At 39.6% G+C, this 12,856-nt stretch overlaps 1 protein-coding gene across 3 annotated transcripts in view; it reads right to left on the bottom strand.

Moving 5' to 3' along the window:
• LOC306868977 (zinc finger protein 536-like) overlaps positions 1 to 12,856 on the bottom strand; it is a 184,718-nt gene that overhangs the window by 168,762 nt on the left and 3,100 nt on the right. For 2 of the 3 annotated variants that reach the window (XM_079415485.1, XM_079415486.1), the window contains exon 2: positions 8,225 to 8,258. The exons of the other annotated variant lie outside the window; for it this stretch is intronic. The gene's annotated coding sequence lies outside the window, so the exon portion shown is untranslated. The remainder of the gene's footprint in view (positions 1 to 8,224; positions 8,259 to 12,856) is intronic. 3 annotated transcript variants of the gene reach the window in all.

Genomic DNA, 12,856 nt, shown 5'->3' with positions numbered 1-12,856 from the left:
TTTGAAGAATGAAGTTGAAACAACATTGGACCCCACTGACTTTCACTGTAAGGACAAAAAATATAGATATACACTACCGTTCATTTTTCCTTTTTTTTAATGTTTCTGAAAAAATTCCCTTATGCTAACCCACAATGCATTTGTCTAATCAACAATACAGTAAAAACACATACAGTATATTGTAAAATATTATTAATTTAAAATAACTGTTTTTTTTTTATTTTAGCATATACTAAAACATAATTTAGATCGTGTGATAGAAAGCTACATTTTCAGAAGCTGTTACTCCAGTCTTCAGTGTCATGTGATCCTTCAGAAATCATTCTAATATGCTGATTTGGTGCTGAAGAGACATTTATTACTATCAATGTAAAAATCTGTGTTGCCTAATATTTTTGTGGATTTTAGGATTTTTGATGAATAGAAAGTTCAGAACAGCATTTATTTTTAAATAGAAATCATTTAAAACAATATAAATGAGTTTACTGTCACTTTTGATCAATTGAATCCATGCTTGCTGAATAAAAATATTATTTTCTTCCATCTTACTGTCCGTAAACTTTTGAACTGTAGTGTATATACAGAGACATTCTTCAAAATATTTTCTTTTGTGTTCCACACAAGAAAGTCGTACAGGTTTGGAACGGCATGAGGGTGAGTAAATGATAAAATAATTTTCCTTTTTTGGGATGAACTATCCCTTTAACTGGTGAGGAACTGAAGAATGCAAAATGCAGTTTTTATCTCCCTCTTTCTCTTTGCACCGTCCATATTCGTTTTCTGTCTCAATGTGGCTGGCAAAAAAAGAAAATTCTATAATTGAGCGGTACAGAACATGTGCCCTCCCCGCTCCAAGATGACAGATGGATTATAAAAACTTCAAAGGCGAGCATTTGGAGCACCAAGGGAGAGATGGTAGGTATTTGAACTATCATTCTTTACCCAGGAGACAATGGCTGCCTGACACGGCGTATACATCAAGAAATAGTGCAACCACATAGACATAATCTCTCTCTCTTGCTCTCTCTCTCTCCCTCCCTATCTCTCTGCGATACATTAAACATCCTGTTATGAGTAACTTTCAGTCAGGCACAAAAAGGCTAAGGAGGGTTTGTAAGATTAAAAACAGTTCACAGCGCACACACTATTCGGAAGACCTTCGTAACTGCTATATAATGTGACATACACAGGCATAAACAGCAAATTAACTTGTCATCCACAGCGAGAAGTCACTGAATGTTGTATTAGTTTTAGAGTCTATTTAATGAAACACTACACTCATGAAGGCTATAGCTAGAGGAACATTTCCCCCCTTGAATGAATCCAGCAGCCAGTGAAAGAGAGGTGGTGCTATCCGTTTCTCTCATCCTCTGCCGTGCTTTAGATATGGTTGTGATCTATTAAAAAAACATGGCCATCTGTCCAACTTCCTTCAGCACAGAGGCAGCCTATGGGCAAACTACTTTTAATAATATAGAGACAAGATGTGGGAATGCCACCATGCATACCTAATGAGAAGATCTAGATCCCCTGCTGCAAATCACTACTGATTCTTATCCAAATCTGCCCCGGTGTGAACTTACTTGCTTTTGTTACTGGTTGAAAACAGACACTTGCACTAGAACACAATCTCATTTGTTCTGTGACTGTCGACTCTCGGCTTTAAGGATTCGTCTGCAGGATCTAGATAATATAAGTGAATTCTCAGTTGTTTTCTTAAGATTTTACTTCACTTCCTTCCAGTTAATTGCCACTTTTGGGCCTTTTTATGAGACATTTTGCTTAAAAATGAAATAAAAATATAAAGCAACATTGTACATGGACACAAATTTGGAACACAAGACAAAGAGAATCAGACAAAAACAGCATGAAAATCTACACAAATAATTGATAAAGCATATCTAAAATCCAGACATGGCCCACTAAAGCAGTCACACTTATTCATCCTTGATTTATAAAGCTGGTCAACGCTAAGAGTTTGTGCTAAGAGGGCTGCCCTATGACCTTTAGGATAACCCCAGTTTGCTTGCGTTTCTGTATGAATGTGTGTGGCTTCTGTGGTGGAGTGTGTAGTAACACTTTTCTCCGACTGGTCACCTTTTCAGTGTCCATCAGGATTTCCTCACTAATCCCAATGGATCATCCTATCAGTGCTTAAAGCATGTTTATGTGTAATGGAATCCATCTTTCTTGATACATCTCACTCCCCTACTCCTCCCTGTTTTTTTTTTGTTTTGTTTTTTTTAATCTATTTTCCTTTGGCCAGAAGTTTTGAGGTCAGAGTAATGAATACAATGAATATATCTGTGATTATATATATATTTTTTTATAGACATATCTATCTATCTATCTAATCTATCTATCTATCTATCTATCTATCTATCTATCTATCTATCTATCTATCTATCTATCTATCTATTTTTTCTATTAATATTACATGAATAAACATTATGTAATATATATATATATATATATATATATATGCGTGCGTGTGAAAAGTTAGGAGTTGGTAAGATTTTCTCTCTTGCTCACCAAGGCTGCATTTACTTGATCAAAAATCATAAATACAGTGAACAACAGTAATATTATTAAAATAAAAAAAATCACAGTTTATTTTAATTATCCAACTGAATTTAAACATTGTCTTGGGTGTCACATGATCCTTCAAAAATAATTTTAATATGCTAATTTGCTGCATAAGAAAAAATATTATCAATGTTGAAAAGTTGTGCTGCTTAATATATATATATATATATATATATATATATATATATATATAATAAAATATATATTTTAATCATATTTGCAAATGTCTTGACTCCACAGCCAACAGAGCAATTTTGTCTTTACTGTTCCAATACTTTTGGAGGGCACTGCAAATATATATATATAGAGCTCTAGAGCTCTAATTGACTTCCTCTTTTCTTTTAGCATCCGAATTGCTTGCTTTTCTCGCAAAGTCAGCTCCCTCATCTTCATCCTGGTTTGTGTGTGTCATCATCGAATGTAAGATTCAGAATGCAGAAGTAATGGATATAACTGATATGACACATTCCCTGCTTTTAATATCTGAAGAATTAATGCAACAGGACACAGCTGATCACTTAGAAAGACCTGTGAGGCAACTGTTCCAATACTTATGCTCACATCAGATAAAGGGATGTTGAACTTCTTAGCTGGTAAAACATGTATGAGTTGAATCACTCAATAATAAAATGTGACATTCTGTAGTTTTGTCTCATATTCATCTTTTAATCATATTTGTAAATGTCTTGACTCCACAGCCAACAGAGCAATTTTGTCTTTACTGTTCCAATACTTTTTAAGGGCACTGTATGTATGTATGTATGTATGTGTATATATATAATTTATATAATTTTTCGATTATTTGATGAATGGAAAGTTCAAGGGCATTTATTTGAAAACAATGTTCATGTCTTACCTGTCACTTTTGATTAATTTAATGTATCCTTGCTTAAGAAAAGTATTAATTTCTTTACATATAATATTTTTAGATTTTAACTAACACCATCGAGAACTAAAACTTCTGATGATCGGCCAAGTGGGCACACATATCAGCTGATATGATCTCAAAATGGCCAAATATCTGCCAGCGTATTAATCATTTACCAGCTGTGATCAACGAATCTCGACATATAAATCTTTGTTTTGTTAAACCCGTGTATTTGTCATAAATGGTGCTATAGTGAGTTTTTGCAACACACCCTCTCCAAAAGCAAGAATCCAGGTGCAATCTTTTACCTTTAGCTTCTCAGCTCCTCTCGAACACCTGCTCTATCCCTCCACACAGTCCCACGATGCTGTCTTCTCTCCAGCTATTTCTCTCTCTTCCTAGGCTTGGAGGTGGGAAGTTCCTCCCCCTTGCTCATAACCAACTGACTACAGTGTTTGATTAAAAGTGCATTTGGACGGTAGAACCCGACCCGGCCTACAGAATTAAGATCACTTCCGAGATTACTCACAACACCAAAAGTGTAAAAAGCGGGGATCCGGCGGCCAAGACGAGGGGATGAAACAGAGGTGCATGGGACGGGGCAGACGCCTCGTGTGCCTTGATCAAACGTCCAGTCGAGGGGAGACGGACCCCCACGGCTCCCATCGCACAAGTCCTTCTTGGGATACGAACACATCCCGCTCCACATATCAGCAGATGATATATTCAGTGCACGCCGGCATTTCACACATGTACACGCACGGCAATTTCACAATAAATCCCAAATTAGAGGGAAAGAAATAACAAAGTCCTCCCAAATAAAGGCACACAGACACATAGCACGGGAGCAAACAAACATTTTCGTATGCAATAACGCAAATACACACACTCCATTTTGGAGTAACAATGCTGCAGGTGCTGTTCAAGTCTAATGAAGACAAATAAACGTGCGAGAGTGCCTAGAAGTCACATAATAACAAATAAAGATCAATACTTCTCAGAGGAGAATTATTAGCCAGCTTTGTGAGTTTTAGCCAAAAGCCTCTGGGTGTGATTTGTTCTGTCTCACTCATAACTTCCCTTTTTCACAGCAGACACAGAAACCCCACATCACATTTCTCTTTCTCTCCTTCTCTCGTGCACGCTCTGCTACGGCTGTGGTTAGGGTGCTCACTGAGGTGTTGCGAGTTAAGTGGCCTGCCCAGAGGGAGCGTGGAGCTACGCTGTGGCCCACCTGGGCCTTGATCCCGAGACCCCCTGCGGTCAGAGGTCCATCTCCTTAACCGTTCCTCAGCAATGCTTCGCATTACCCTGGCCGTCCTCAGCCTCCAAACCCAGCACGGGAGGCCATTAATATAATCACAGGGATGTAGTGTGCGCCAGAGAGCCCTGAGGCTACGGCAATCAGCGGGGCTGAGTGAGGGCTAAGAGAGACTGAGGGGAGAGAGAGAGAGGAAGAAAAATATATAAACCGAGGAGAAAATCTCCCATAGCTTCCACGTTCAGCGCGCACCGAAACAGGATCGCGTCGGATCATCATTCCTGGAGACGCGGGACAAGAGGGGGGCTGAGGTTTGCACTTTAAAGGGGACCTCCCACGACGGAGAGAGGGAGAGAGAGGATCGGGGGAAGGGGGGGATCATGAATCTTCTCTGCACAACCTTAAGCCTCTCTAGTTAGTTGATCTAACGATGACTGGTCATAGTACCATCATCATGCAAATTTAAACAGAGATGATCTTTTACCCGCCTGATGAGGGGGCCACACATACAGGAAAAGTGTTAATGATCAACACCAGACCACAGGCCCCTTCCTCTGCGCCGATCACGTCATCGCCGCCTTGACTTGTTATGAAAGTCGCTCTCGCTCTGAAGCCGATATCCATAACGTTCTGATTAGCGTCATGAAATTAATTCACCCTTAAGCATCTTAGCAAAATCCAACCCACATTCATGTATAAAAGTCCAAACTATAAATACCGTGTTTATATTTAAAAAACCACATGGAAATTTATTTTACACCGTTTATGGAAAACACACAGCACGCTTTCAGATGCAAGCAGAAAACAAAATGCCATCTTGTTTCCCCAGACACAAAAGACAGGCTGTGAACGTACACTTCCATTGATGTTCTGAATTTTTTAACTCCAAAAATGCATTTTCCTACAACAAACAGGTTAAAAGGTAACTTGTTCGCTTGACCTCGGGAAGTTAAGAAGGATGCTGGCGGTTGATCTGACGCAAAGAAGTCATGCATAAAAACTTCCAGAAGTGTAACTGAACTCTAAGCTGTCCTTTCTGAATATGCCTTCCATTTTTTTCCAGCCTCCAGTCGTGTGGGTTTGGAGAGGATTGGATCGTCCACATTACCACAGGCTGATCTATACTGACAGCCTTATTTACAAAAACGTGGAGAAGAGTTACCCCACACTCTCTCCTTCACTCACTTAACTTAGCTTTCTCCCAATTACAACGATTGGCACAGACGCCATAACAAAAGAGATGAAACGGGCAACTTAAGAGACAGACAACAACACTTTGTGATCAAGACTGAAAAAAGGGAGCAGGCGAGAGAACAAAAACAATAACAGACAAGAAAGGGGGAGAGGGAAAAGAAGCTGATTTGTGAAAATCGGCAGAGATTGTGGGAGATGTGTTATGGGTACGCGTCAGCAGGAGGGGAGAAACACATCTTAAGACTTAAAAGGTGTGTAAAGTAAGCTGAGCATCGGGGGAATTCTCTCTGAGAGCCCCTTTAAAATTCACCTCTGCATTAATGCAGATAAATAAAGGCAAATTCCCCAAAGTAAATACTGTTTAACTCTCACCTTCAGCAAGAGTTACTTAAAGTGCTTCTCACAGGACTGACAGCCCTCTACAAACAAAGCAACCAGGTGGCTGATTGTATGTGTATATATGTCTACAGGATTTAAACAATGCAATTATTCCCATACAAAAGATGCTATACCCTCCAACACAAACACGACAGTAACACACAATTGAGGTTTTTATGATCTTATAATATTCAATTTCAGTGACATGCAAACATTTAAATTAAAGGGGGGCGGGGGTCTGTGTGGGTAATTGCATGAAAAAAGACCAAATAAATAAATAATAATAATAATAATAGTTAGTGCTGGGCAATGATTCATCACGATTAATCACATCCAAAATATAAGTTTCTGTGTACATAATATATGTGTGTGTACTGTGCATATATATATATATATATATATATATATATATATATAAATAAATACACACACATGCATACATTTAAGAAAAATATGTTATGTTTATATATTAAATATACTTATATATAATATAAATTATATGGATATAAATATATACATGTAAATACCTTTAAATGTGTTCTAAATATATACTGTATGTGTGTGTCTTTATACATAATAAATATGCACAGTGCACACACATATATACTGTATTATGTACACAGAAACTTTTATTTTGGATAACTTTTGGTTAATTGCGATTAATCGTTGCCCAGCACTACTACTACTACTACTTCTACAACTAATAATAATAATAATAATAACAAAACCCAGTTTGTCATCTATGAAATGTGTGATATTCTCCTAAATTCTAAAAGTTGTGATCCTCTGAAATTGGGCTTGGCCTTAACCTTGGACAGAAATGAGCAGATATACAAATACTTACATACTTAATATTTGTTCTGGGGGAAAAATGTAGGAAGGTCTGCATACTCATATGACACTGAGGGTCTGAAGATGTGGCAGTGCTGGTATGGCTAGAGGGGTGTGGGGTGGTTGACAGTCACAGAGGAGCATGTGTTCAAAGCCTGGAACGCTCATTAGCATTCAGACCTATTTATTTACTTTAGGATCGCCAGAAAAACAGTAAAACCCTATTAGAGCTTTTGGAGGAGGGGAATATGGTGTTTAAAAAGTTCTAGGTTGCAAGGTGTTTAAAGTCGCTAAATATTTGCAAAGAGCCATTTGTGTGAAAGATGCATTCATATTTAGAACTATAAAACTGTAAAATGTCAACTAAAGCATTGAGAGTGTATTTATAAAATCAATAATTCATTTAAAAAAATAAGTAAATAAATCACAATTAAAATAATTATTATTATTTTGAATGGTTGAAAGTATATTAATTGTGAAAGAAATTCCAATATTAAGGTCAGATATTGAACGATACGGCCCTGATGTGACCATGATTCAGTTCAAAGAAGCAGGACAGACGTGCAGAGGCATTAAAGAGCTTTGCAAACAGGCGGTCATGTCCCTGACTGATATCAAGCGGCAGTTATCAGCACTGCCACACACAGATCTCTCACAGCCTGTTCAAGAGCACAGCACAGATATGTTAAATACATCACCCTCTCTCTCTTTCAACATCTCTCTCGCTCTCTTTCCCAGTGCCAGTGCTTCCCTCTTTCCCCTCCGTATGCCATCTCTCTCTCTCTCTCTCTCTGGTTAGGAGCTGCTAATTCACAGGGTCTGATCTGTCTGTAAGGCTGGAGACGCCAATGCTATCATTATCAGCCAATTCAGCCAGCCGTTAAATGGAGGAATCAGGAGACATTTGCTCTCCTCCACTATCGCAATGACATCATTACCGGGAGAATCAACAGCACAAGCACTCTGACCGTGTGTTAGTGTGACTGTGTAAGTGTGTGCTTGAGCATGTGTGCATACACATTGCATGTGTGTGTGTGTGGCGTGTAAAACATAAAAGGGTCGTATTCAGGGGAAATTAGGGGGAAGTAAAAATAACATGAGCCTACCTGTGAGATACCAAGGACCAGGACACACTGTCAGCTGAAAGTTCCCAAGCGCAGAGCATGGAGAGACAAAAAAAAAAAGGGAGAGAGGGAGAAGGAAAAAGAGAGAGTGAGTGAAAGAGTCGTTTGCACATACAGGGTAAATGGCAGCTCGCCGCTAGCTGTGGCACTACTTTTTTTCCGCACACTCCCTCCCTCTTTTTCTATCTCCTTTTGCCGCCCCTCTCTAGCATTGCGCTAATAGCCACCTGTAAACCACGCAGCCATATGATCCACTCCCAGGCCTCTGGAGTGGAGTCACCTCTGTGTTTTTCGGCCCCCTCCTCCAATGATAAATCATCATCGTTTAGCTAATATCCGTTTTTAACCTCTCTCCCTGATTAACAACACTCTTCAACCCAGGATATAAACCACTCCTGCTACAGTGCGGCTAAATAGCTTGCCTCTTTTCCTTTTTTTTCCCCTACTCCGCTCTCTTTTTCGTATTCCTTTGCTCTCGGTTTCTCTTTCCTTCACTTTTTAAATTATAGGTCCTTCAAAGATAGGACAAATAACAATTCATTAACCATGACTGTCATGTCTGTTCGAAAGGGTCACTATCAGCATTTTAACCTTCAACTGTTCAAGAACAGGAAGAAAAGACACATGCATTTTAATTAACCAATAAAAACAATCCTAAGTCGCAAATAAACAAGAAACAGATGTTATGGATTATAAAGTGTCTGGAAATACATAAATATACTTGTGTAAAAGTGTTGCGGTGATTATGCACACACAGCTACAGAGATGAAAAATAAATAAAATAACAGATTGCGCTTTTGATACGGTGCCCCTAGTGGAGGAGGCAAGAGAGAAATTCATCCGCACAGATCTGACTGGAAATTGTCAAAATATTTGCAGCAAAGGGATTCCGACATGCGAGTGGCTTGGGCTCCCCAACAAAGGACCTGAGTAACAAGTGGAAGGAATGAGTGCCGACAGAGAAGCTAAAATCCCTCAGGCTAAAGAAATCCAGCTATTGTAGTAATAACCCCCGAGACCTGGCTGAGTATGTACAGCTTTCAGAGGTACTTCTCATCCTATTTGTAGCCCCGCCAGTGATGTATGTGTGCGTGCGTGTGCGTACTGGTAAGTGACGGCGAGTACATAACGTAGGTCACTTCACTGCTCATGCGCTCCTTTAAACAGGCTCTTTTTTTCCCATGTTCTCTTTCATTTTATTATATATATATATATATATATATATATATATATATATATATATACACTTTTTATTTTACACAAGTGTAACTTCCCACCACAAATACTCGCTGGGGTTTGGCTATAATACTATAATGTATTTTTCCATCTCTTCTCATTTTTTTTCATTTTTTGTTCCACAAGGCAAGTTTCATTAAAGATCCAATTATGCAAATCAGGTCCTGAAGAGCCAGTTGAATATGCAGTATAATAGTGTACCGTAATAGTTCAACACAATATACTGCATCTGAGGCAGATTTACGAGGCAACATAACTGCTACGCCTCCGTCCTTTGGAGAAAACCTCTTGATCATAATTAAAGGTGCAGGGTCCCTCTTTTTACTTCTCAGTGGCGTCCATTTTAACCAGGCTGCCCTCCAGGGGGCTGCAGTCCCTCACACTCAGGGGTGGGTTGTGCACCCGTTGGGGTCATGACCTGGAAACAGTTCAAGGGCAGGCGTTGTTAAACTCCCCCAATTATCTGGAGACATCTTGTAACAGATGCCCTCCGCTTCAACAGCGGACCACCCAGCCATCAGAGGTATCTGCCACTATTTTTGGTGCCTGTGCAGCACGGCAAATATTTACCACTATTTTAAGAGCTCGGATTAGAATGCAAAACAACATAATAGCATGTGCTTACGGCCAGTGATTGACAGGAAGTTGCTTGTTTGCGCAAAGCCCCTGTCTGCTGAGATGACATGGCTATAATTTTGTGCTTCTCACAGACTCAAAAGCAAACTGCCATGTCAGACGATGCCTTACAGTACATAGGAATTAGTTGTTTGCTAGTTTTTTAATTAAAAAAGTTAACTCAGCAGTAACCTTATTTATTAAAAATAAGATGCTAGGCATTAAAAAAAGAAAATTGGGGTGTGGTCAGATAAATAGGTGTCCCATTTCTGGAACTCGAGTAAGGCTGTAGCCAAATGCTGACCGTGTCTCCCAAGGCTGTGTAAACCTGCCCGATTCAACACTCTCCATAATGACCACATGTCCCACAGCCTTTCTGTACACACTCTCTCTCTCTCGCTCTCTAAAATGTGTGAGAGAGTGTGAGCACGTGTGTGGTGTTGGAGGGCTGATTTTCATCCACCCATTCTCTCTCCCACAGGAGAGAATTATGAGAAAGGGGGAAAAAACTTAGCAGGATACGAAACATCTGCACACATCTGTTCAGTTCTGTCATCTGCGCATGGGCTAACTTTAACTGTAACGTATGCTTCCCTTCCAGTGCTCAATATTCCTCAAAGCGCCATTAGTCTATCTATATATTTTCCTCATGGAAAGTGCCTCCGGGTGGAGTAGAGCAAGGACCCCCTCTCTCTCTCTCCCTCGCTTCGTAGACAGACAGACGCTCCTTCTGGTGGCACCCTGGCATGAGGCAGTGAGGACAAGATCATCCGTCACCACCTCATCTGTCAGGGCACTCTTTATTCTTAGATCACACACTGACTGACGTCTGTGATTAGCCCGCTCAAAAACTTCCACTCCTCTACCCCCTCTCCCCCTCTATCGCTCTATCTCTCTCTGTCTGTTTCGAACGACTACGAAAAGCCTTAGAAATCATCACTCATTTATAAGTGACATGTGCATAACGAAATGTCCTTATTCCACTATAATTATTTGTTAAATACAAAAGTTGACATCTGTCAGTAACCGAACATTCCCATTTATATTACGTAAAGTGACAAGCTGAACTGTGTCTTCGGCTGTACACAGGCGGATATTGAATGACAGGGAATTATGCGCTTAATCAATTGGAGAGGACAGGCATAGGAGTAATGTGATGCACTCTTTTTCTAAATGTACTTTCAGAGGAGGTTGGATTCTATAGCGATCGGTAGACAACCACACCCATAACTTTACACCAAAAATTAGGATGTTTAGAGATAATACCATTCACAACAATGTGGGGGAAAAAAAGTCTACACTCTTAAAAAAATAAAGGTTTCAAAAGGGGGGTTTCACAGCAATGCCAAATTTTTAAGATGAGGGGACAAAAATCAAACTTGATTGAAAAGTAAACATTTCATTTAAATGTTAGATTAAAATATTTCATTGAAAAAAAAAGAGAATACAAGTTGAATTTTTAAATAAAATTAAGATTATTTTTAATTAGTTTCACTTATATTGTTTTTACATTTCAATGCAAAAATAAAACAAAATATATATATATATATAAATGTAAAAAATAGAAATGAATAAGCATTTTTTTCAATGGCATTTTTATCCCTCCTCTTGTGATATGGCATTGTAGGCCAAATCAATAGTCATCACAGGCCAACGTTGGACATTCGTGCCATAGAAGGACCAATTTTGTGTTCCCTAAAGTGCATCAGTGAGTAGTTAAAATAACCACTTCTCTTAGTTTCAAGAATATTTAAAAATTAAAAAAAAAAACTTTTTCCACCCATAAATTTTTTTTGTGGAACTTTTTCCACAATAAACACATTTTGTGCAATGGAAAGGTTCCATGGATGTTAAAAGGTTCTTTATAGAACCATCAACACCAATAATAAAAAAGTAAGTGTAATTGTAAAATATTTGAAAATGTAATTAAACAAACATGGATTCTTTTCTCAGGAGTTAACATAACCTTCCTCATCAAGGTCACTAACGTTATTTGTTAATCCAAGAGCATCATGTGAATGCCCCCAACAAATAAACGTGACACTCCTGGCGTTTAGGGATTCTTCCGCCACGAGGGGAAAGGCCTGAGACTTCAGAGCTGGAGAGGAATGGAATGAGGGCGATGACGGGGTGGAGGCGCGGGGTAGGTGTCTCCACAGCACATATCAATTATTACCCAAACGCCAGGGCCTTGACTGCCATACTGTTCCCCCTGAGTTGCCTGGCTAGGGCCCGGGCATCTGGAAGACAATTTCCTCCAATTAAAAGGAGCGGGGAGGCATTTAAGTGTAGAATGGCTGTTTGATCAAGTCTCCAAGGCTCAAGCACAGATCCAGCCGGCTAAGCTGGAGAGTGACAGGCCTGGAGACAGAGAGAGAGAGAAAGAGAGAAGGCTCGTCTCTCCTGCCCGCTGGCACTGCCCTGCCCTCGGTCGTGGTAAAGGCTACTGGTGACGGCGGCGGCGAGCACGCAGACCTAGGGACACGCTAACGCTCTCGAACGCTGCCAAGTTCTGCCACACAACACACACTTTCCCTGACGAATGAGTGCAAGACGCATATGTAAATGAGAGCGTACACACCAGGGAGGAGACATTTTGACAGGATTGGCTTGGTCTGTTTAGCCCCATCGAACTGCTATCAGTTGCACTGGCAGAGTGTATTCACAAGAGTCTTCATAACACCCTCTCTCTCACTGCATTTAAACGAGTTTGATATTTTTCCGCCCCAAAAAAACATTTTGTCTCATAGATGATCAATTCCA

The sequence above is a fragment of the Barbus barbus genome (assembly GCF_936440315.1).
Source record: "Barbus barbus genome assembly, chromosome: 1".
NCBI lineage: Eukaryota > Metazoa > Chordata > Actinopteri > Cypriniformes > Cyprinidae > Barbus > Barbus barbus.
Note: the sequence above shows the minus strand (reverse complement) of the source record. Positions and strands in the feature narration are given on the sequence as shown.